Source organism: Palaemon carinicauda, chromosome 7 (assembly GCF_036898095.1).
Source record: "Palaemon carinicauda isolate YSFRI2023 chromosome 7, ASM3689809v2, whole genome shotgun sequence".
NCBI lineage: Eukaryota > Metazoa > Arthropoda > Malacostraca > Decapoda > Palaemonidae > Palaemon > Palaemon carinicauda.
The window spans coordinates 140,517,961-140,542,426 of NC_090731.1; the positions used below are offsets into that span (position 1 = coordinate 140,517,961).

The 24,466-nt window shown below is 46.1% G+C and overlaps 1 protein-coding gene across 1 annotated transcript in view; it reads right to left on the reverse strand.

Moving 5' to 3' along the window:
- Nucleotides 1–24,466, reverse strand: part of LOC137644036 (uncharacterized) — a 971,945-nt gene that overhangs the window by 872,145 nt on the left and 75,334 nt on the right. Inside the window, exons 3-4 of the mRNA XM_068376929.1 lie at nt 23,624–23,779; nt 23,104–23,173 (exon numbers count right to left, since the gene is read on the reverse strand). The gene's annotated coding sequence lies outside the window, so the exon portion shown is untranslated. The remainder of the gene's footprint in view (nt 1–23,103; nt 23,174–23,623; nt 23,780–24,466) is intronic.

Sequence of the window (24,466 nt, forward strand, 5' to 3'; positions counted from 1 at the left end):
ATTTTTAGACATGGGTAACTCCGGCTTCTTGACTGCGCACCAAAGAGCTTCTGAATTGCCTCTAAGATCTTTAGTTCTGTCCAGATAGAACTTCAGTGCTCTAACAGGACACAGAACTTTCTCAACTTTTCACCCACCATATCAGAGAGATTAGCAATCTCGAAAGATTTAGGACATGGATGAGAAGGATGCTCGTTTCTGGCCAGAAATTCAAGTTGCAAGGAGCATATGGCTTTCCTGTTTCTGAAGACAATGTTCCTGCTAAAAGCGTGAACTTCACACTCTCTCTTAGCTGTTGCCAGACTTACTAGGACAAGTGTCTTCAAAATCAGATCTTTAAAAAAAGCCAAGTGTAAAGGCTTGAATCTGTCACTCATGAGGAATTTTAAAACATCTAAATTCCAGGCTGGTGATTCCTGTCGACGCTTCTTAAAAGTTTCAAAAGATCTGAGAAGATCTTGAAGGTCTTTGTTATTTGAGAGATCTAAATTCCTGTGCCTGAAGACAGATGCCAGCATACTCCTGTACCGCTTGATGGTCGAGGAGGAAAAGTTGTGCTTTCTTCTAAGCTCAAAAGAAGAAATCGGTTATTTGTGTTAGAGAGGTACTGGATGAAGAAACTGAATTAGCTCTACACCATTCTCTAAAAACCTCCCACTCGGACTGATAAACCTTGATGGTAGAAGTCCTCCTTGCTCTAGCAATAGCCTTGGCTGCCTCCTTCGAAAATCCTCTAGATCTTACGAGTTTTTCGATAGTCTAAAGGTCAGTCAGACGTAGAACTTGAAGGTTTAGATGGTTTCTTGCCAAGTAAGGTTGTTTGAGAAGATCTATTCTCAATGGCAGGCTTCTTGGAACGTCCACCATCCATTCCAGCATCTCTGTGAACCAACCTCTTGACAGCCAGAAGGGAGCTACTAGGGTCAACCTCGTTCCCTCGTGAGACACGAACTTTCGTAACACCTTGTACAGCACTTTGAATGGTGGGAACGCATACACATCCAGGTGAGACCAATCCATCAGGAACGCGTCTGTGTGTGTCGCTTCGAGGTCCGGAACTGGTGAGCAATGTGTGTCCAGCCTTTTCGTTTTTGAGGTCGCAAATAGGTCTATGAGTGGGCGACCCCAAATCTGCCACAGTTTCTTACATACGTCCAGATGCAACGTCCACTCCATGGGAAGAACTTGATTCCACCTGCTGAGGCTGTCTACCATCACGTTCTTCTCTCCCTGTATGAATCTTGTCAACAAGGATATCTCTTTCTTTCTTTTGCCCACACGAGAAGAGTCCTTACTATTTTGTAAAGTGACCTCGAGTGAGTCCCGCCTTGTTTTGCTATGTAAGCATTGACTTGTATTACTTTGTTTAAAACTAACTTCTCGAAACCTTTGAGGGCCAACAGGACTGCCAACAGCTCCTTTTGATTGATGTGGAGGCTTCCTTGTTCCCTTGTCCACAGACCTGAGATCTCTGACTTTCCCAGTGTTGCTCCCCACCCCAAGTCCGAGGCGTCGGAAAACAACACAAGGTCTGGGTTCTTTTGCTCCAACGAGAGACCTTCCTGAAGTCTGTTTAGGTTGTTCCACCACTGAAGGCACTTTCTTATGGGTTCCGTAAGGGGAATGCTTTCCTTGTCGAGGCTGTCCTCTTTTTTTCCAATGGTAATTGAGATGGAACTGAAGGGGACGTAGGTTTAGTCTCCCCAGAGACACAAACTGTTCCAGTGAAGAGAGGGTTCCCAGGAGACTCATCCACTCTCTTACTGAACAAACGTCTTTCTTTAGAAAAGCACAAAGTTTTAGGAGAGCTAGCTGTATCCTTGCAGGTGACGGAAAAGTCTGAAAAGCCAGACTCTGAATCTCCATCCCTAAATAGAGAATCATCTAGGATGGAATCAATTAGGATTTCTCTGAGCTCACAAGAAGTACTAGCTCTTCTGACACTCAATGTCAGACGTAGATCCTCCAGACAACGATTGAAAGAGGGGGCTCGTAGGAGCCAATCGTCCAAGTATGAGGAGGCTCTGATGCCTCTTGAATGGAGTATACTCGCCACATTCAACATGATCTTTGTGAAGACTAGAGGGGCGGTGTTGAGGCCGAAACACAAGGCCCGAAACTGGAAGACCTCCTTCCTGTACACGAACCTCAGGTAATATTTGCAACTTGGATGGATCCGGACATGAAAGTAAGCGTCCTGGAGGTCTAACGAGACCATCCAGTCGCCCTTCCTTGCTGTTGCAAGCACAGTCTTCTGAGTCTCCAAAGAGAACTTTGTCTTCTGGACGTAGCTGTTGAGGATACTTACGTCCAGGACTGTTCTCCATTCCCCAGAGTTCTTTGGAACCAGGAATAAGCGGTTGTAAAAACCTGGTGATTCTAAGTCCTGCACCCTCTCTACTGCCTTCTTTTCTAGCAAGAGAGACATTTGAAGCACCATGGCCTGCTTCTTCGATTCCTCCTTGTATCTGGGGGAGAGATCCACAGGGTCTATAACTAACGGAGGTTTCGAGATAAACGGGATCTTGTAACACTCCTTTAAAACAAGAACGGACCAAGGGTCCGCTCCCCTTCTCTCCCAGGCTTGCCAGAAGTTGTTTAGCCTGGCCCCCACTGCTGTCTGAAGGCGAAGGCAGTCAGACTCTGCTTTGGCCAGACCTAGAACCTCTCCTTCTAGACCTTCTCCCATCAAGTCTGAAGCTATCCCTACCGACAGACTTTCCACGAAATGGCTGTGATGCTTGAGGAAAGGAAGTATCCTCCTTCCGTCTACGGGCGGAGAAGGAAGTTGGAAGAACCTTCCTTGCTGTCTTGGAGACTAAGTCGTGAGTAGCCTTCTGGGTTTAGGCGGCGGCAACTTCCTTTACTAGCTCTTGAGGGAATAGAGAAGGAGAAAGAGGCGCATAGAGCAATTCTGACCTCTGGAACAGAGTGACCCCCATGGAGAGAAAAGAGCACATAGTTGCCCTCTTCTTAACGACCCCAGCTGTTCACAGGGCTGCTAACTCATTCGAGCTATCTCTAACTACTTTAGCCATGCGTGACATTACGTGTATAAAGTTACCAGTTTTAGAATCCTTCATTGCAGAAACATTCTTCCCCAAGGCTCCCAGAGCCCAATCAAGAAAGTTGAACACTTCGAATGCTCTGTAGATGCCTTTGAGGAGATGATCAAACTCAGCCATAGACCATAAGATTTTAGTCCTTCTCATAGCCGAACGACGAGAAGAATCCACTAGACTCGAGAAGTCACCTTGGGCAGAGGCAGGAACTCCCAAGCTGAGGACTTCTCCTGTCTCATACCATATGCTAGACTTGGAATTTAATCTGGCCGGGGGAAAAGTGAAGCCTGTTCTGCCTACGACTTTTTTAGATTGCATCCAAACACCCATTAATTTGAATGCTCTCTTTGAAGAACAAGAGAGTACCATCTTTTTAAAAATCGATGATCTTGCTGTTTTTCCTAAGGTAAACTCCAAAGGATGTGAACGCGGGGCTACGGGAGCAAAGTGATCAGGAAATAATTCCGTAAAGACCAACAATCTTTTTGAGGTCAACAGTGTTTTGAGGTGTCTTATTCTCTTCTTCCTCCGAGACAACATCCAAAGGCTCATCCGGAGAGAAATGATCATCCGGTTCTTCTTCCGTAAAAATTCCAGCCGCTGTAGCAGTGTTCTGTTCAGAAAGGTGTCGCTTGCGAATATAAGCATCAGCACTGCAGTGCGTGCGATCTAGCCGTTCGGTATGGCTGTCTACATGACGTTCGCTAACTTTGCATTCGACGTCACGTTCGACTGCATGTCGACCAGCATTTGACTGACGTTGGACGTCACGGTTTGATTCACGTTCGACGTCACGAGCTTGTCGCTTGATTTCACGTTTAGCTTGACGCCCGGCGTCACGCTTAGCTGCCTGGCGATCGTCGCCGCGCTTGGAAGGCTGACGCTCGACGTCACGCTTGGCTGCTTGACGTTTGGTAACAAGAGAAGCAGGAACTCGATGGGATATAGAAGCCTTATCACGCTGTTCAACATGGCGTTTGCTGGTAGGCCGCCTGTGCGACAACGCGTCATGATCGGAATCATGACGAACCACCACTTTGTTAAAAGTAGGCTGAAAAGACTGCATAAAAGATGAGAGCTTCATGTCCAGCAGCATAGTCCAATTAGGTTCAATATTAGGCGACACAGGCGAAGAAACTTCGATCGCGAACTCGCCTTCCTCATCGCTTACATAACGCTCCGCATTTTCAGGAGACGGAAACCAGTCTGGCGGAAGCGCCGGTGCATGTACCGTAACACCAGACTCAGGAACAAGATCCGTATCAGTCTGAACTAAACTTTTGTCAACTTCTGACATCCTGTCAGGTCGTTTCGCATGAGAACCTTCGACAGACGACTGAAAACGCTCTGAAGTGTCCCAATGGCTACAGCCAGGCGCTTGCGGTGACGAATCGCGCCGCTGAGCCACTACATCCCCTTTTCTCTTAAGAGGTCTGGAAGCATGACGTCAGACCTTGCCGTGCATGACCTCATCCGAAGATGAAGATAATAAACTAACCTCACCTTTCCCATGGTGAGGGTGAGCGACCTGCGATGCAACAACAGGAACGCTCGAGGGGACGTCAGCGGGAGCGATAATGACTCTCATTCCCTTTCGCCGATCGACATTACTTCTCCCATGGGTTCGGGAGCTTGAAAGAGGTCTAAGGCTAGGTGAACGACAGGTTCGTGCAGACACACCCTCCACATCACTGAACACATTAATTGCAATTTTACCACTACTGTAATACTCTTAAGTTGGTTAACGTTGGACATGAGTTGGTTTCTGTCCGACGCTAGCGATTCTACCCTTACGCCAAGAGCTTGAATCGCGGTCATCATATCTTTAAGTATAGGTTCAGATGAAACAGCATTAGGGACTGGATCTACCACTACAGGGGAGGGATTAGGTTCAATGATATTAGAAGTAGATGAATCTCTAAATCGAGTAGAACTAAGCCTAACTCTGTCTCTCTCTAATTTGCGGGAATAGCGTTCAAAACCCAGCCACTCACTCTAGGACAATGAAAAGCATTCTTCACATCGATCCCCAAATTCACAAATTTTACCTCTACATTTAGAACAAATTGAATGGGGATTTACAGAGGCTTTTGGACGCCGAGTCTTACACCCTTTCACACACTTCCCATATGAAGGAGAAGGGGAGGCCATATTGAAAAGTTATACAGAGATAAAAAATAAGCAAAGGTCAAAAAAATCCAAGTAATCCAAATCAAAAAAGTATTCAAGAGAATCCAAAAGCGAAAGCCAATAACCAAAAACAATGTACATCACCCAGATAACTGTCCAAAATCCAAGGTAGATAGCGAGTGAATTCCAAACGGTGTTGCAAGCAATGGCGGCAGGGAAGATCTGGTGATGGATGGAATAGTTTGACCTATCTCCCATGAGGGCACTAGTGTACACCTGGCAACTCTATCTGCGATTGCCGCAAGTTTTTGAATTTCTGCCGGACGTCAGGGACTAAAGCCATTTTTATATAACCAGCCGGTAAGTTTAATGTTTTAAAAAATACAGTATACGGAAACTTAAATTTTTAAGTTCAACATACGTCCAGATTGAGATACAATGCGTCTTTAAGTTCCTACCTCGGTCGTAATTTGATGAATACCTGTATAGAAGGTATGCGCTCTACCAGGTGCCCATTCTACTCAAATGTAATTAAGTGTAGAATTAGACTATCAAATTTTTTTTTGGTTCTTTTGACAATTCCCAAGACTACACAGAGGCCAAATGCTGCTTTTCACCATTAAAAAACATAAAAATAACAAATTTGGAAATCATTTGCATTTTTCCTAACATACAAACCTGGAGCTATTTATAATAGGGTATTACTTTCGGCGCAGCTGAAAGACGAGCCATGATAATTTTAGTGAGGGATAACTACCCCATCCGCTAGTTAGCAGGTGGGGTAGACTGGCTACCCCGCTCACTTACACCTGTCGGCTGAGTAACCACTTTGCTTTATGGCAGGACTTCTCGGGGGACAGGGTGGCGGGCCAATTTGTATAAATAGCTCTAGGTTTGCATGTTAGGAAAAATACAAATTATTTCCAAATTTGTTATTTGTTCCGACACAGATACAAACCTTCGCTATTTATAATAGGGTGACTTACTCTTAGGAGGGAGGAAGTCCTCACCAACTGGCCTTGGTCATGACCCGGGGTCCTCTCTATTTCGATCTGTGATCGAAAGTAGAAGGGACCCTACCCTCGCTAAAATCAAGTGCCGATATGAGGTAATGCACTGATAGCAACCTGCAGAAGCTTGTGTGTGAGTGGAACTAACAGTGTGGCTTGTCTTTAACATAGGAACTCGAATACAGAACCTATTGTTCTTAAAGATTACCCAATACCCTCCCTCTAAAAGGTATTGGGGACGTAACAAAGTATTCTTCTATACTTAGGAGGCACAAGGGAAATGGGTCTTACCTGCAGCGAGGTGAGGTCAGCTATGCTGAGGCTTGCGGAGCTGTTTTCCCGAGAGGGGAGAAGGTGAAAGGAAGAAAGGAGCCAGGCATTTTTACTCATTCACCCCAGACTAATCCAGGTAGCCTCAGCTCTCAACCCTCTGCTACTTGTCCATCAAGGAGCCTGAGGTGTTTAGACCATTTGTTGTGCGACCACCACAGGACCAATAGAAAAGGTCTCCATGTTCTCGTGGGTTACGTTTTTGCAGGTAGTGGGTCGTGAAGGTCGATTGACGCTTCCACATGCCCACTTAAAAGTATCTGCACCCCAGAGTAGTTTCTTGGACGCCAGGGACGTAGCAACGCCAGTGACGTTACGAGCTCTGGGTCTTAGGATGGAGGAGAGTCTAGATTAAAAGAGTAACCTCAATTGCCTTCCGATCCCAGAGGGGAAGGAAATCCTTGAGGTCCTCCTCTTGACCTTCCCCGTGCTGGTCAACAGTGTCGACACACGGGGGTGAGCTACTATCATTCTTTTAAGGTAACCGTACAGACTCCTCACTGGGTAAAACCCCAGTTGATGGGTTTCCGGTTACCTAACGAAGACTCTTTATTCGAAATGGGCTGCACCTAGGGTACAGCACACTCGGATTTGAGTCTTGGCAATCTACTCAGGGACGCCGCTGAGGATTACTTCTCCCCGTCTCCTAGGGTAGGAGACATCAGAGGTTGGATCATACAACACACTAACTCTCTTGGTCAAAAGCCCAAGTGAGTAGAAAGGGCGTCTTCCGTGTAAGGAGGGAGGTAGTGGGTCGTGAAGGTCGATTGACGCTTCCACATGCCCACTTAAAAGTATCTGCACCCCAGAGTAGTTTCTTGAACGCCAGTGACGTTACGAGCTCTGGGTCTTAGGATGGAGGAGTCTAGATTAAAAGAGTAACCTCAATTGCCTTCCGATCCCAGAGGGGAAGGAAATCCTTGAGGTCCTCCTCTTGACCTTCCCCGTGCTGGTCAACAGTGTCGACACACGGGGGTGAGCTAGTATCATTCTTTTAAGGTAACCGTACAGACTCCTCACTGGGTAAAACCCCAGTTGATGGGTTTCCGGTTACCGAACGAAGACTCTTTATTTGAAATGGGCTGCACCTAGGGGACAGCACACTCGGATTTGAGTCTTGGCAATCTACTCAGGGACGCCGCTGAGGATTACTTCTCCCCGTCTCCTAGGGTAGGAGACATCAGAGGTTGGATCATACAACACAATAACTCTCTTGGTCAAAAGCCCAAGTGAGTAGAAAGGGCGTATTCCGTGTAGGGAAGCGATCTGCTGCTGGGCCCAAGGTTCGTAGAGAGGGGTCTTCAGAGACTGAAGGACCCGAACCGCGTTCCCAGGAGGAGGTTGAGATCCGACGGGGGACAAGTTATCTCAAACTTGCATAAGTAAAGGCACCGATGGGAGAGAATCCCCTTCCACGACATCAGTCACAAAAGGACCGAACACTTCGCCGGGAAGACTGACGCTGAAAATTGTCTGAGGTGCCTGGACATCTTTTCCGTAACCTGTTGCGAAAGGCCTCTCTGAGAGGGGTGGTGTAGGATCGTCCCAGGCGAGAAGTCGAAGCAAAGCTACAGCTTAGGAAAGCGTTAGCATGTGGCTTCTTGGAAGATCGTGCCGTGGAGGAAGATGCATCAGAACTCCGTCAGGAGCTGTAGAAGGTCCAGGAACCATTCTGCGGGATGCCATAGCAAAGCTATTGGAGTCATTGATGAGATCCTGCTTATCCTGACTTAGCTGAGTACTTTTTCACCAGACCAAATGGGGGGGGGGGAAACAAGGTATACCTCTAGGCCGCCCCATTGATCTTGGAATACATCTTGTTTGAGGGCCTGGGGAACGGTCGAGTGGGAGCCTGAAGATCAGGGCCGCTGCGAGCATAACCACAGTCAGGGACCCCAAAAAGTTAGGGCTTTATTATATACAAGAAGATTCCAAGACACTAGGAGCCCACTATCTGGGTGGTTTTGCAAGCACATTCCTATACCAGGAATGACGCGAGCAGATGGGGGTAACTAGTTGGCCTCTGTCCATCTGAGGCTTCATACTGCTAGATGGTTCTCTAAGAGAAGTGAATGCTGGTACCTTTCTGAATTGGGCCAACAGACGAGGATGGAATGGTATGGCATATGCGGCCCCCGCCCCCTCTCTCTTTTGATGCATTATAGAAAGCATCAGGTCCAGAGGGAAGACGAGAAGACAGGCCTCTTTGCAGAAGCTCTCGTCTGCCACCTATCATCCGCGGATTGTCCAGCAGTGAGGGGGGAGTGCATAGCAATAAACACACCTGGAGATGATGTCGAGACGTTCAACTTATTGCACGTTCTTGCAACGAAGAGGAACAGCCTGTTCTCCCTACAATTGCCACTAATCCAGTGTGGTTGGCCGAATAAGACCGATACCAAACGGTAAACCAGTTAATCAGTACAGCTTATGTTATAATAGCAAATCTCCATAGAGATCCCTTTCCGGACAAGAGACTGTACGGTAATCACCGAACGCATCCAACCAAACCCAAGAGGAGATTGAGACGTATCTTCAATCTATTGTTGGGTGTGGGTAAAGAGCATAAGTCTACTACGGAGTAGTAACACCGAACTGTGCGCAAGACAAGCATACATGCGTATTTCGACTTGAAAGTCGGTAATCACCGAACGCATCCAACCAAACCCAAGAGGGGATTGAGACGTATCTTCAATCTATTGTTGGGTGGGTAAAGAGCATAAGTCTACTACGGAGTAGTAACACCGAACTGTGCGCAAGACAAGCATACATGCGTAGTTCAACTTGAAAGTCGTGTCAGGAACTCAGTTGGAGAACGTTGGAAACGTTCGTAACGGAGGTTTCCTGTTCTAAGGATAAAAACAAACGTTCGTACTTCTCCGTCTCCGATCGGTAAACTAGCATTTATATTCGATGTTCCCTACTAGGGAACAGATATGCTTAAGAGGAGTTTCCAGCCAAAGCCTTTGTAGGAGACTAAGACTTCCGATCGGGGGAAAGGAAAAAATGCCTATAAGGAGGCAGAATGTAAATGCTGTATGTCTAGTTACAGGAAAGTAGCCAAGTAATGTACTGAATAACCTGGTTTCAGTAAGGGATATAAATATATAACTTAATAGAACGGAGTTCTAATTGGATGATGTATATAGCCCTTATTGGCAGAGAGAGCGCTTGCACGCATATATGTACTTGTCCATTTGCGCTAGCGCATGCGTATTCTCTGCCTCCAGGAAACGTTTGCAACGAATCTGGTTGCGGGAATAATGTATATGCGACGAATCGCAAAATTATTGTCGAAAGAATTTTGATCGTTGACTAACTAATATTTTCTTGAATGAGAGCGAACATGTTCTCAAACAAAATATACAGTTATAGAGGCAATCATTTCCCCTTTGGTTTACTCCTCCTCTTTATGTGAGGGGCTAGCCAGGGTTCATTACACAGAAACGGAAGTCTGTTTACCCGTGGGCGTGGTTTGAAACGTTTGCAACGTAATGAAAAGATACCCACGCTGTTGCTATCATTCTTTAACGTTAGCTAACAATGTTCCTTCAGGATTAATTGTTCGAAACAATAACCCTGTAAGGATAGAATAAAAAGTCTAGGAAGACTATTGTGTAAAAAGGCAAGTCGTTATACCCACGGTACATTGACGGGGGAGGCTGCCTTCATCAAACGGTAGAACAGAGTTTAAGACAATAACCTCACGGTTTTGTCTTGGCTAGAGTGCCTGCTCTGGGAAGGCTTACGGCCTTCATGAAGTTTTAACACCCATTGAAGTTTTGTAAAAACTTCTCAGGAATGAGTCTCCCATAAAAGGGTGAAGTCTCGTATGTGGTGGTTTGCTTCAAGAAGGCCAGACATAATTGCCATTGACCGCTTACATAAAGGGGTTGCCATCGAAAGCTTTCTCGATACTGAGAAAACTACCGTCTAAATTAGGCAAGGCCTCCCAGGGGAAATGAACTGCAATGTAAAGAATTTTTCATTCCCCGCTCATTTCCATCTGCTAACCAAACCACTCGAAATGGGAAGGTGGAGGAAAGATGATGGTGGTTCGTTCGAAAACAAAAAGATCAGTGCTGGCGAAACCAGACTAGCTGATATAGTAATCAACTGGGAGTGTAGTCACATATCAAGTCACACCTTTGGAAGACCCATCCCGTAGAGGGGGGAGGGGGGAGGTCGACCATAGAGGTTTCAGAAAACTCTGAATCGTGGAAACAGAGATTCGGATGAGAACCTAGGGGTTCAGAATCTATTTGTGAATTCCTTTCTCACGACCTTACAGGATGTTGTGCCGAGAACCAGCAGGAAACTCTGTCGCTGATTCCTGATGGAATTCCAGGAATCATGTTACGTGACCAGGACCCAAAGGAACTGTGTCATAGTTACCTGTAGAGATTCGTAAACCCTTAGGCAGCGGGCATCCCTCTGTCATCAGAGTAAAACACTTGATGACAATGGGCTCGCGCGAACAATTCCCGGGACGAGAGTTCGAAAACTCTGTCATGAGAGTAAACCTCTTGTGCACTCGTGAACACTTCGCGCAACTAGAGTCCAAAAAACTCTGTCATATAAGTATGGCTATGGTCACGAGAACCCAAAAGTTCAGCGTGAACTGCGTTGTGAGACCTCGAATGGGTCATGAGAGTTGTTCGTGCACTTCAACCGATTGCGTGCGCGCCAAGTTGGTCGTGCATGCGAGCCAATATGGTCGTGCGCGCGCACCAATACGGTCGTGGGTACGCACCAATACGGTCGTGCGCTCCAATCCGATCGTGTGCTCGCGCCAATATGGTCGTGCGCTCCTATCTGATCGTGTCAGCCAAAATGGTCGTGCACTCTTGCACCGAACTGTTGGTAAGCGGAAGGGAGCTCGTGCGCGCACCTTTTTCGTGCTCGTGGAGCGCATGAGATTGTTCACGCACCTGGCGCGCATAAGGTTGCTTGCTTGCAGTGTGTTGTTAGCGCGCATGGCGCACCACAGGATGTTCGAGCGCATGGCGAGCAACAGGTTGTTCGCGCATATGGCGTGCCAAAGGATGAACCTGCGCGCCATAATCGCCATTTTGCTTGCGCGTGCCAAGACGGTCGTGCGCGCCAATTTGGCCGTGCGTGCGAGAGCTCTCAGGTTGGTGAGAGAACTGACTGCTACGCTCATCCGAAGGTTCACGATAGCTTGTGTTGTGTGAGCGCGAACGATCAACACAACGAGAGTTTGGAAACTCTCTGTCATAAAAAGAATGACTCAGGTCACGAGAACCCAAAAGTTCAGCGTGAACTGTATTGCGCAAACCCGAAGGGTCAGCGCAACGAGAAACCGAAATTTCCCTGTCACTATACACCGAAGTGTCAGAGTGACTAAAGTTACGAGAAGGGTTCTGCGTAACTAATGTTACAAGACCCCGAAGGGTCAGCCTAACGAGAAACCGAAGTTTCCTCATCACAAAACACGAAAGTGTCAGTGACTAAAGTTACGAGAGCCCTAGGGTTCAACATAACTGATGTTACGAGACCCCGAAGGGTCAGGGTAATGAGATACCGCAGTTTCCCTGTCACAACACACCGGAGTGTTAGAGTGGCTAAAGTTACGAGAGGCCAAGGGTTCAGCGTAACTAATGTTACGAGACCCCGAAGGGTCAGCGCAACGAGAGACCGAAGTTTCCCTGTCACAAAACACCGAAGTGTCAGTGACTAAAGTTACGAGAGCCCTAGGGTTCGGCATAACTAATGTTACGAGACCCCGAAGGATCAGCATAACGAGGAACCGAGGTTCCTCTGTCACGAGACCCCGAAAGGTCAGCGTGATTGATGGCACAAGTTCCCGAAGGCTCAGCGTTACCATCGTTACGAGAGCCCGAAGGTTCAGCGTAACTGAAACCCGAAGGTTTCGAGCCGAGTCCCGAAGGACTCCTACTGTCATGAGAACCCGCAGGATCAACATGACGAGAGAGCAAAGGCTCAACGATCACGCCAGCCCAAAGGGTGATCGAACGAGACCCGGAAGGATCAAGGAGAACCAGCAAGTTCAAGATAACACCTCCACATAAGAGGTTTGTTCTCCCCCAAGGAAAATGTCGCTCAAGAGAAGGCTCTCGCTCCACCCCTGAAGGAGAACCATAAGCGTAACGGGGGACCGCCAATGCCCAGAGGCGGTCTTCTCTCGAGGACGAGAGACTCGTTCCCCCGAAGGGATAACCTGCTTCGGAGAAAGCTCTACCACCGGCCCTGGTGGATCAGCAAGCTCCTACAAGTTATTTCTCGCGAACAAAAAGGAAGTTCTCCCGAAGGAGATCGCCAAAGACAAGCTTTCTCCCAGCTCTATGGGAATAAAGCAGAGGAGTAAAATATCTCTCTCGCGAACAAGGAAGAAGTCCTCCCGAAGGAGGATATCGCCAAAGACAAGCTTTCTCCCAGCTCTATGGGAAAAAAGCGTAGGCGTAAGAAACACTCTCTCGCGAATGAGAGAGAAGTCCTCCCGAAGGAGGACATCACCTAAGGCAAGCTTTCTCCCAGCTCTATGGGAAAAAAGCGTAGGCGTAAAAAAAAATCACTCTCTCGCGAAAGAGAGAGATAGAGAGAGAGAGAGAGAAAGTTCCCCTTGGAGGAGGAACGTCAAGTTGAAGGTTGACAGCGAATGCTACCTCGTAATGAGGGCAGCTCACGAGCTACCACATGGAGCGCAAGATAACGAACAGGGCGGCCGTAGCATTCAGCCTTGTATTCAACGTCGCTGTTACCTGTGAAAAAAAAAGGAAGTTGTTATCAATTACAATTCATGCTCCGTTGCACAAAATACACTATTCAGGGAATAAGACACCTTCCTTATAAGATAATTCCTCAAGAGGGAGCTGAACTGTTATACACTTTAATTCTGTAATGAAACAAACACACGGCAGTGTTGAGAACCTGCCGACCATCAGTGCAGGGAAGGGCGGCAATGACAACTCCCTTACGGCGGAGGCAGTTGGATACGATGTCAACAGCAATTAAAGTTACGTAAACGTATCTAACAACGTATATTTCTATTTATACACCTATACACTCAAATGTATGTAAGATAAATGAAAACACACAAAAAAAAAATAAAGAATCATCAAGGCAAGTCTTTTCGGGAGAGAGGGGCAGCATGTCCGTCCTCTACCGAGCCAAAAAGTAAAGAGGTTACTCAGCCGACAGGTGTGAGTGAGTGGGGTAGCCAGTCTACCCCATACCCCACCCGCTAACTAGCGGATGGGGTAGTTATTCCTCACTAAAATTATCATGGCTCGTCTTTCAACTGCTCCGAAAGTAATACCCTATTATAAATAGCGAAGATTTGAATCTGTGTCGGAACAAATATTTCTAAGAAGCACTATGAATTCAAAAAGACTAAATGCACTTTTAGTGCAGTGCTTTCAGTGAAGAAATCAAGAGATCAAGAAAAAAATTACTGATCTTTTTGTGCAAATTAAAACAAGAATGGATTTCACTTTTTAAAAAAATGGATCGAACTTGAACAGTAAACAATTAACGTGATATTAAAAAGAAAAACTGTTATTTTTTTCTTTTTTTAAGATTCTACCAAGCTTCTAAATAAAAGTTTATTCCTCTATTTCCTTTTCCACAATATTAAAACAAAGGCTACAAATTTTCTGGAGTAGCTAGCACACTAATTTTAGCCACAAGCCTCCACGGCTAAATTCCATCTCCTGAATGTAGATCTGGGATTGCTTAATCCTTTAATAGAGACCTATATAAAATTAGTGCATGATGCAAATTATAGGGGCACAATGTTGCACCCAAACTAAACTAAGTATGACTAAGTAGGTTGAGGACAGTGTTAATGTTTATCTAACTTTATACAACTCTTGACATTTTAGGACATTCATTATTGCCAACTTAATTTTAAGAAACACATACAGTTTTTTCTACTTCAATTGCAAAAAAATTTGGCTTATTCACAGTTCAGTGTTTTAGTGATCAATCTATCCTGAAGAATTTCTTTTTCCTATCATTCTACTGTGTTTTGAATATTCTCCAGTCTGGCCTTCAATTGCTAAATCTCATCTTAATTTGTTGGACGAATCTTGCTGTCTATTAAATTTCTTATTCCTGATCTAGATAGTGTATTAATCTCTGGCACCACTGTTCAGTAGCTCTTAATGCAGGTTGCATAAGATTTTTCATAATTGTATCATCCTTTACATTGTAGGCAGCTAGGTATGCAGTTAATTCCAAGTCTTGCCTTTTCCGTTGAAAGGCTAAACGCTACATAGTATTCTAAAAGTTTAATTCCAGCTGTGACCAGATTGTGGATTTGACTTCCTAATGTAGCAGTGGAATTGGTGGAACTTCAGAAGTTCAAACTTAGTGTGAATGTTTTTATGTAAACAGGCTGACATGAGTCTGTCTTCATAGTTTATACAATATAGGACATATTTATATTAAAGTTGTTACTGATCTTACGATATTTTTTAATAATAACTTTTCAAATATGACAAATTCAGAGATAATATGTATTTTTCCTAATTATACAAACCTTAGCTATTTAATATGGGTATTACTTTCGGCGTAGCTGAAATGATGAGCCATTAGAATTTTAACGAGGGTTTACTACCTCAATCGCTAGTTAGCGGGGGGGGGGGGGGGGTAGGGAGGGGTAGCTTGCTACCCCCCCCCCCCTCCCCTCTCACACACCTGTGTGCTGAGCTCACTTTGCTTAGAGGTAGGACTTCACGGGGGATAGGGCTGATGGAGAAGTTTGATTAAATAGCTAAGGTTTGTTTAGTAAGGAAAAATACAGATTATTTCCGAATTTGTCATTTGTTCCGTAACTGAAATACAAACAATGCTATTTAATATGGGTGACTGGGTTTTGGCTTTGCCCAGGGACTCATTATCTGAGTGTGTCAGCACTCAACAATAAAGAGTCCCTGCACCTCGCTCGCACCTTGCTATTATGCAAGGGCTGCGGCTTACATAAGCTGTGTGTGAAGGATTGTGTGTGACTCGTCCTAGGAAGTTGACCTGAAGTTTTTTAGATGGAAAACTTTAGGCTAGGACTCTCCCAATACCACCTCGTCAGGGTATGGGGACGTGACAGCATTAACTTATTACTAGGAACACAAGGAAACATGGTTTACCCGCAGTGGTTTGAGGTCAGCTGTGCAGAGAACCCAGGATGCTGCTTTCCCAAAGGGAAGGGATGATGAAGAAAAGAATATGGGCCAGACATAGCTTTTCTTTCATGCAGACTAAAACCAGGTAACAATGCCCTCAACCCTCTGCTACTTGTCCATTAAGGAGCTTAAGGTTTAAACCAGCTGCTGTGCAGCCACCACAGAGCCAATAGAGAACGTATCGAGCCTACTGTGGGTCAAGTCTAGCAGGTAGTGAGCTGTGAAGGTCGTCTGACGCTTTCACACTCCTGCTTGTAGAACCTGCGTCACTGAGAAGTTCTTCTTGAAGGCCAGGGGCGTAGCTACGCCCATGACATCATGCACTCTAAGGCGACATGACGGAGGAGGGTCAGGATTCAGGGACAGATGGATCGCCCTACGAATCCATGCCGAGATGGTATTCTTGGTGACCCTCCTCTTTGTTCTCCCAGTGCTCACAAACAAAGCTTGCAATTGGAGACGAATGCAGCCATTCTTTGAGATATAACCTCAGACCCCTTACTGGACACAGTAGGGGAACATCTGGGTGATCTGTTACAGAACGAAGACTCGAAATCCGGAAAGTGTCGAATCGAGGATCCGGCACTCCCGAATTCTGTCTTAGCCACAAACTCAGAGACGAATCTGAACGTTACCTCCCCTCATCCCCTTGCATGGGCGATGTTAACGAGAGACCATGAAGTTCACTGACTCGCTTGGCCGAGGCCAAAGCTAGTAGGAACACCACCTTCCAAGTTAGGTGGCAATCTGAAGCCTGGCGAAATGGTTCGTAGGGAGGTCTCTTAAGAGGCCTGAGAACTCGAACCATGTTCCATGGAGGAGGTCTCACTTGCGACTGAGGGCAGGTAAGATCATATCTTCGTCTGAGTAGGGAATGTTCCAGCGAGGGAGAAATATCCACTCCTTTGAGCCTGAAGGCTAGACTTAAGGCTGAGCGAAAGCCTTTCATAGCCGAGACTGAAAGGCGCATTCTTCCCGCAAATATACGAAGAACTCCACTATTGCTGGAACTTACTTCTGGAATAGTGGTATCAAGTGGAGAGATACCCCTTCAAGACTCCAACCACAGAAACTCGCCACTTTGCCTGGTAGACCCCTGCGGATGATCTACGCATGTGTCCAGACATCCCGTTCGCAACTTGTTGCGACAATCCTATCTTAGCGAGGAGATACTGGATAATCTCCAGGAGTGAAGTCGAAGCGAAGCTACAGTTTTATGAAAGATGTTGGCATGTGGTTGTTTGAGTAGCTTGCGTCGCAGAGTTCTCTTGGAAGTTCACTTAGGAATTGCGGAAGGTCCGGAAACCATTCCGCGTGATGAGCTATAAAAGGGTCATCAAGAGATTGACCGATATTCTGGTCTTGTTGAGCATCCTCCTCATCAGACAGAATGGGGGAAAAGCGTACACATCGGTGCTGTCCCACCGTTGTTGGAAGGCATCTTGCCAGAGTGCCTTGGGATCTGGGACTGGGGGGCAATACAGCAGGAGCTTGAAGTTCAGCGCTGTAGCAAACTGATCCACAGTCAGGTAACCCCACAAAGTCAGAACTTTGTTGGCTACTGGATGATCCGAGGACCACCCGGTACTCATTATCTGAGAAGCTCTGCTTCGACTGTCAACGAGCACATTCCCTTTGTCTGGAATGAAGCGAGCCGATAGAGGAATCGAGTGGACTTTGGTCTATCTCTGTATCTCTACTGAGATATGGGATAGCTGCTTTGAAAAGGTACCTCCTTGCTTGTTGATGTAAGCCACTACTGTGGTGAAGTAGCTCATCACACCACAGAGTGATCCGCCAGGTCCTTGTTGGAACTGTTGAAGGGCCAAGAAGACGGCTTTCATCTCTAGCAGATTTATATGGAGGCACTTTTCCGATTCTGACCACAGGCCTGAGGTCCTGTGGTACAAAACGTGCACCCCCCCCCCCCCATTCCTTTGAGGTGTCCGAAAACAGCATCCAAACCGGAGGAAGGAACGAGAAGATCCATTTTCCTTCGTAGGTCCTCGCCTGTCACCCACCACTGGCGATTCGTCCGTTCCGCAGGATCCATAAGGATCATGGTGTCCGGGGAATCGCAGCCTTGATTCCACTAGGACCTGAATCGCCCCTGGAGAGACCTCATCCTGAGGCGACCATTGAGAACTAGACGAGCCAAGGGTGAAAGGTGACCGAGCGTAACCACGATTGGGTTGGAAGCTCTTCTCGTCTGAGGAAAGGGCTTGCGACTCTTCTCAGCCTTGCTATCCTGTCGTCTGATGGAAAGGCCTTATGGAGATTGGTGTCTAATATCATGCCTAGGTGAACCAGTCATTGATTTGGCAGCAGAGCGGACTTCTCGAGACTTACCATGATCATTAGATTCTGGCAAAGTCGTAGAAGTTTGTCTTGGTGTCAAAGAGGGAATGACTCCGAGTCTGCTAGGATCAGGCAGTCATCCAGATAATGGAGAAGACGGAAGCCGATCCCGAGTGCCCATGATGAAATTAGGGTGAACAGTCTGGTGAAACCCTGTGGTGCTGTGGAGAGACCGAAACACGGCACCTTGAACTGGTACTCCTTGCTGTCTATGCTGAATCCTAAGTACTTCCTTAAGACGGATGGACTGGGATCTGGAAGTACACGGCCTTCAGGTCCAGAATACACAAGAAGTCTTGCGGTTTACTGACTGACTGTGTCTGCGGTCTCCATGGTGATCGCGGAAATCGTCCAGGAAATGGCCCTGAGTTGCTGCAACCTGTCTGCGCAACCTTGTAGGTATCCCGCCACTGGCGTACACGCAGGGGAACTGCCAATCCTAGCGTTTGCGGCCTCGGTTGCTCCTTCTAGGATTCTTCCCTCCCCTGGGGGACTTCTTGCCTTTCTTGTCCTTGACCAGAAAGGGCTTAGACCCCACTATCTTAACTGCCGTTGATTTGGTAGGACGTGGCTGCTGAGGTGCTGGTTTATAGGGCTTGAATATCAAAGCCCTATATAGGAGGGCGTCTCGGTGACTTCCCACACCTCTCAGCCGCCTGCTTCACGTCCTTAGGCTCAAACAGGTTTCTTCCCATAATGAAAGAATGTCTGAGCCTGAAGATTTAGTGAAGGACTTCCGGTATTTCCTTAGAGTCCTTGACTCCCTCCCGGGAGGGATGCAGGACTCCAACAACGACGGAGGCAGGCTCTTCTCCACCTCTATTCGAGAAAACTTTATCGCGCGAGGTGGGGTTTCCCTCAATGGTGTGATTGGGGAACGTCTCACCTCCCGTGACTCCTGAGGGCAGGAAAACTTCGTCCGAAGGTGAGGGAGAAAAGTCTGAGGGGGGAGAATGCCTGCCTCAAAGACTTACGAGGAGACAGCTACGTCCTCGGAGAAGTTAGCTCGTCGGAACTCCTCTTTTCCTCTTCGGGGGAGTGGTTGCAGCCAAGGATTTGTGGCTCCACTCAGAGAGAACAGCTTGAAAGCCTGTGCTACCGCTCTGATTAGAGTCCCAAACCCGGCTGACGGCCGACGGTTGCGCTGTCAGACACTCCCTCTGAAGGGGAAGTCACCTATAAAAAGATAAGGACGGCATGTCCCTGGACCTTTCTGGAACCTTCCCCCCTACCGGCAAGCATGCTCTTCTGTGCTTGGGGGGGGGGGGGGGAATGTGGCAATGGCGCCCTTACCGCGCATTGTCCAGCAGCCTCGCGCAGGAGAGGGTATTGGCGATGGCGCTCGCGCGATGGGAAATGCCCGGGGGTTGCGCGCGAGAGACTGTTGAAACGCTCGTGCGCACGGGCGAAACTTCAGTGTGCGCGCAGGAATCAGAATGAAGAGCCCGTGCGGACCAGAATGTTGGTACGCGCACGGAAGTGATCGTCGGCGCTTGAGCGCGTAAGAAGATCGTCGGCGCTTGAGCGCGTAAGAAGATCGCCGGCGCTTGCGCGCATAAGAAGATCGTCGGCGCTTGCACCCGTAAGAAGATCGTCGGCGCTTGCGCGCGTAAGAAGATTGTCGGCGCTTGCGCGCATTAGAAGATCGGCGAGCGCGCGCGGGAAACCATCGGTGCCTGCATGCGGACGATCATCGGCGCTTGCGCGCATAGGAAGGTCGTCAGCGCTTGCGCGCGAAAGAAGATCGTCGCACTTGAAGATCGTCGGCGCTTGCGCGCGTAAGAAGATCATCAGCGCTTGAAGATCGTCGGCACTTTCACGCGTAAGAAGATCGTCAGCGCTTGCGCACGAAAGAAGATCGTCGGCGAGCACACGCACTAAGATGAAGGGTCAGCTGACAGGATGATCAGGAACTGGGATGTGTCCTTAAAAGGGCGGGCATCCCCCCATGAGGACCGAAGGCAGGACTGCTTCAGAGTCCAGAGCCGAAGTCCTTCGTTGCAGTGCAAGGTTGAACTGGTAGATCGGTAGGTCAGCTGGCAGGATGATCAACACTGGAAGTTCTGCTTGATACTACGAGGAGGGGTCTCTATGAGAGACCTCTCCCGCGAACGGGAGAGGTGCCCCTCGTAGAAGAGACTTAGAGGTACTCGCAGGCTGAAGCACTGGTGAGCGCCTGTGCGCTATCTCAGGACACTCCAACGATGTGCGCTGATGCGCAGGTGAACGTTGGCGCGCAGTCCCTGGAACAAGATGTCTCTGGATGGCAGTCACAGGAACAGCAGGCGAGTGCTTGTGCGCAATTGCGCGCAAGCGCGCAGAAGACCGTTGGCGCGCAGGAAATACCTGAACGCTTACGGGACTTACTCACAATGTCAGAAAGCTCCTTTTTCCCTGAAGGGACCGGTGCCCGTTGGATAACGGGGTGCATAGGCGCCCACAGTGTCAGCAGCCAGGAACGGAGACGGCAGGTCAGCAGGTCTAGGAGATGGCGAACAAATCTGCGGAGAGGTCCTGAACACCAAGCTGGTCTAATCAGGAACAATCCTCCGAAGAGGAGTCTCTATGAATGGCCTCTCTCGCAAACGAGAGGTGAACACTTCGTAGAAGAGACTTGAAGACACTGGTGATGGCGCCCCTTAGGGCCGTTGGGTCAGCAAGCTGACCTATAAGGAGAAATCCTCCGAAGAGGAGTCCTTATGAGTGGCCTCCCTCGCGAACGAGAGAGGTCACAAGACTGATCCTGCAGCTGCTCAGCCCCTTGAGCATAGCTGCAGGTGTGACCGCTCAGCCCCAAGAGCATAGCCACCTGAAGTTTTTATGCACCCGGCCTTGCAACCGCTCAGCTCCTTGAGCACGGTTACAAGTGCGGTCGCTCAGCACCAAGAGCATAACCGCCTGAAGACCAAGAAAACCCAGTCCATGAATATTAAGGTATGAGAAGTTCCCCCTCTGCAAGGAGAAGATCTCACAACTAGGAAGGGAACCTCCCTCGGAAGGGAAGTTACCCTACCCCTGGAGGCGAACCTCCTCAGCATTCTAAGATGAACTGACGAGCTGACAGTTGTCACGGGAGAACTTCTAAGAGAAGGGATAACACCCATGACGATGTCCTAGAGGGACGGCAGCGACAGCAGACTCCCCAGGCACAAACAGGACAGCTCTGCCTCGTTGGCACACTTTAGTCAAACGAAGAAAAACCATATAGTTAACTGAGAAAATAAAATTAAATAATTAGTTAAGAGAAATTCTCCAGGGAGGAACTCCAAAGAGTAACCCCGAGGGAAAAGCAAAACATAAGAATTAAAAATTAAGTATGCGCCCTCCTCCTCCACTGACATTCACGGGAGAAGGAGGGCGGAGTAACTGTAACAAAAACAGAATTATAATTATGTAAATCATCTAAGAATGTTCACAAACAGTAAGAACCACTGACCCCCAAAGGGAAGTGTTCCCCACAGAAGCTGAAAAGTTAAAAATATTAGATTTCATTAAAAATAATTGAGACAAATAAATGGAATAGCAACCCAACCCGCAACGGGAAAGAAGCTTCCGTAATAGTACGTAGTAATAGTAAGGGGTGAACAACCTAGAGTAGAGAGAGAGACCGTAGTCAATCTAAACTCCCACATTCCCTTCGCTGAGAATCAAAGTTCCCCGTAGGAAAGGAGGCACAGCGAAGATAATAGATGAATGAAGAAAGTCCAGCGATGACGATTCCCCACGGCGGCCGAGTTAACGGAAAGCCGAAGGAACAACCGAAAGACCAAGAGGGAGAGGCCGTACCGCATGACGTGAAACCATGGTGGCCTAGCACTACGCCGGTGTCGTTGTCGTACACTACACACGCAGCACAAACACTGAAAAGAAAACTTACTACATTTCTATACACAAATATATACATAAATATAAAGAATGTTTATATATATATTACAAGTATAAGAATAAGTAAGTAAAAGACAAAAAGCATTAATGGCTGTTAAAAAGGCGAGGGTGAAAGCGGACACGTCCGACTACCACCCGAGCCGAAGTAAAAGTGAGCTCAGCACACAGGTGTGTGAGGAGGGGGGGGGGGATCAAGTTACCCCTCCCTAACTAACTAACTAACGATGAGGGTAGTAAACCCTCGTTGAAATTCTAATGGCTCGTCATTTCAGCTACGCCTAAAGTAATACCCATATTAAATAGCGCAGTTTGTATTTCAGTTACGGAACAAATAGTTTATTTATTTCCTTTCCTAAATAGACTATTTTACCTATTGGCACCTTTGGGATTGTAACATCCTGCTTTTCCAACTAGGGTTGTTATTCATCTTGTAACTATAATAATTCATCACTGAAGACCAGCATCTTTGGCACTGCCATAAGGCCCTCCCAGTTCCTAGGACAAAAAATTACCACCACTAAGCATTCTGTTTATACTTCTAACGGGGACCTTCATGAACAAGTCTTACATTCCTACAGTAAAATTTTTGTGTTTGGAAATATTTATTATTAATCAAAATAGAATTTATTGGAATGTTCCTCCCAATCTGTATGAATAAAACTTCTCTGCTTACCACATCTGAGAATACGAAGAGGTAACAGACTTCTTCAGGGCCATCATAGTTATTAGGTTTGGTTAGGTTAAGCAAAGACAGTGCTATGCTCGACAGGGTAGGTTAGGTTAGGCTAGATTCACCTAACTATTTTGGTAAAATTTACAATTTATTAAGGTTGGGTTGGGGTCCTTCATGATCCACAAACAAGGCACGACAAAACTATCTAGGTTACGCTTCTCTTAAGAGTTTATAATAACTAAAATTTTGCTGGAAAATTTTTCTCCCAGTTAAGGACATTTCCTATAATTAAAAAAAAAATGCACATTCTACAAATAAATCAACATCACTTGCATTCAATGAGTATGGAAATCAATTAAAAAAGCCTTATCTGAATATCTACCAAGTTCCTTGTGTTATTGTAAATCAATAAAAATGTATATATCACATACTATATGAATGAGTTTGAAGACAATGGAAGAATATTCATGTTCAAGTCGCAAAACACTGACCTTAACAACATATGAAGACGGGGTAAGAGAACCTGTCAATGCTAGCACTTCTCTAAATATTATACGGCATCTGGAAATGGAAATATATTTGCAACATATGAGAATAATTCAAATTTGTAAAACCAACGAACAGTACAACTATAGCATCATCAACATCATCATCATCATCATAATAATAACAGTAACAATAGTGACAATAATAAAAAGAACAGCCTACGGCACATTCTCAATCCCAGACTGATATTCCTATAACAAACAAATATAAAAATAATAAACAAAATTTTTCAATGACCTTAACATTAAGGCCACATAAAATTCATACTGTAATTTTAGTTACATCTTATACAAAATATCACAAAGGAATGAGCTACTATCGTCTTTCTATAACAAAATTAAAAAATGATGAACAATGACTTGACTGTAAGCTGAAATTTTCTAGAGAAAAAAAATTAATAAAGCTTTATTTGATTTTTAATATGTACTGTTAATAAAACATACACGAGTTACCGTAATGGCTTACCTCCTTCTATTAACAATCATGTTGGAAGGTCCTGTAATGCTAGGGTAAAACTAACTCCGGTTTATGTTATAATGGCGATCAACGAAACTGCTCACTAGCATTAAATTTTGCTTGCTGAAGAAAATGAAGCTTCAAACAGCAGGATAGGATTGTAGTCTAAAAATATGTAAGAAAAATATATTAGTATATATATACATCTACAGTATGTAGTACTGGATAAATTATGAAAAATTACAGTATAATTTCACAACATGATAAATCAAGATAAGTTAATGCAGGATCTAATTATATCATTGCATACTTTATATGCTTATTGAGTTATTTACTTAATTCATTAATATACAAATCATATTTACTTTGTTACTGTAAAAATTAAGCTATATTCCAGATAAAATCAAAATGAAGAACAAAAATATTGAAAATAGTGTTTGTTCATACTTACACAAAACTCATTGATGAATTGATAATTCCAAGAATCTTCCTCAGCTATCTATCGAAAAACTACCGAAATTAACGGCTAATAATGATCGCACAGTATCAAACGTCATTGAATTTGAGTTAAGTACAGTAAGAGCTTTCAAAATAAAAAATTTCAAAATTGCCAGACATGTCATCCCCTCATCAGTGTGGTGATTATCAACCTTGCTGAGGAGAGGACGAGATGTATCCAAATCATTTGCAAAATTAATTTACATCTTAGAACTTGATTTTACTAAAACGCGACGACTCGAGGTTTACGTTTTTTTTTTTTTAAATTTGGAAGACCTGAAGTAGAAAGTGGGATTAGAGTGTGAAAAGTAGTTGGCATACCTCGTGCGAGTCCTTAGCGTTGATTCCGAAGAT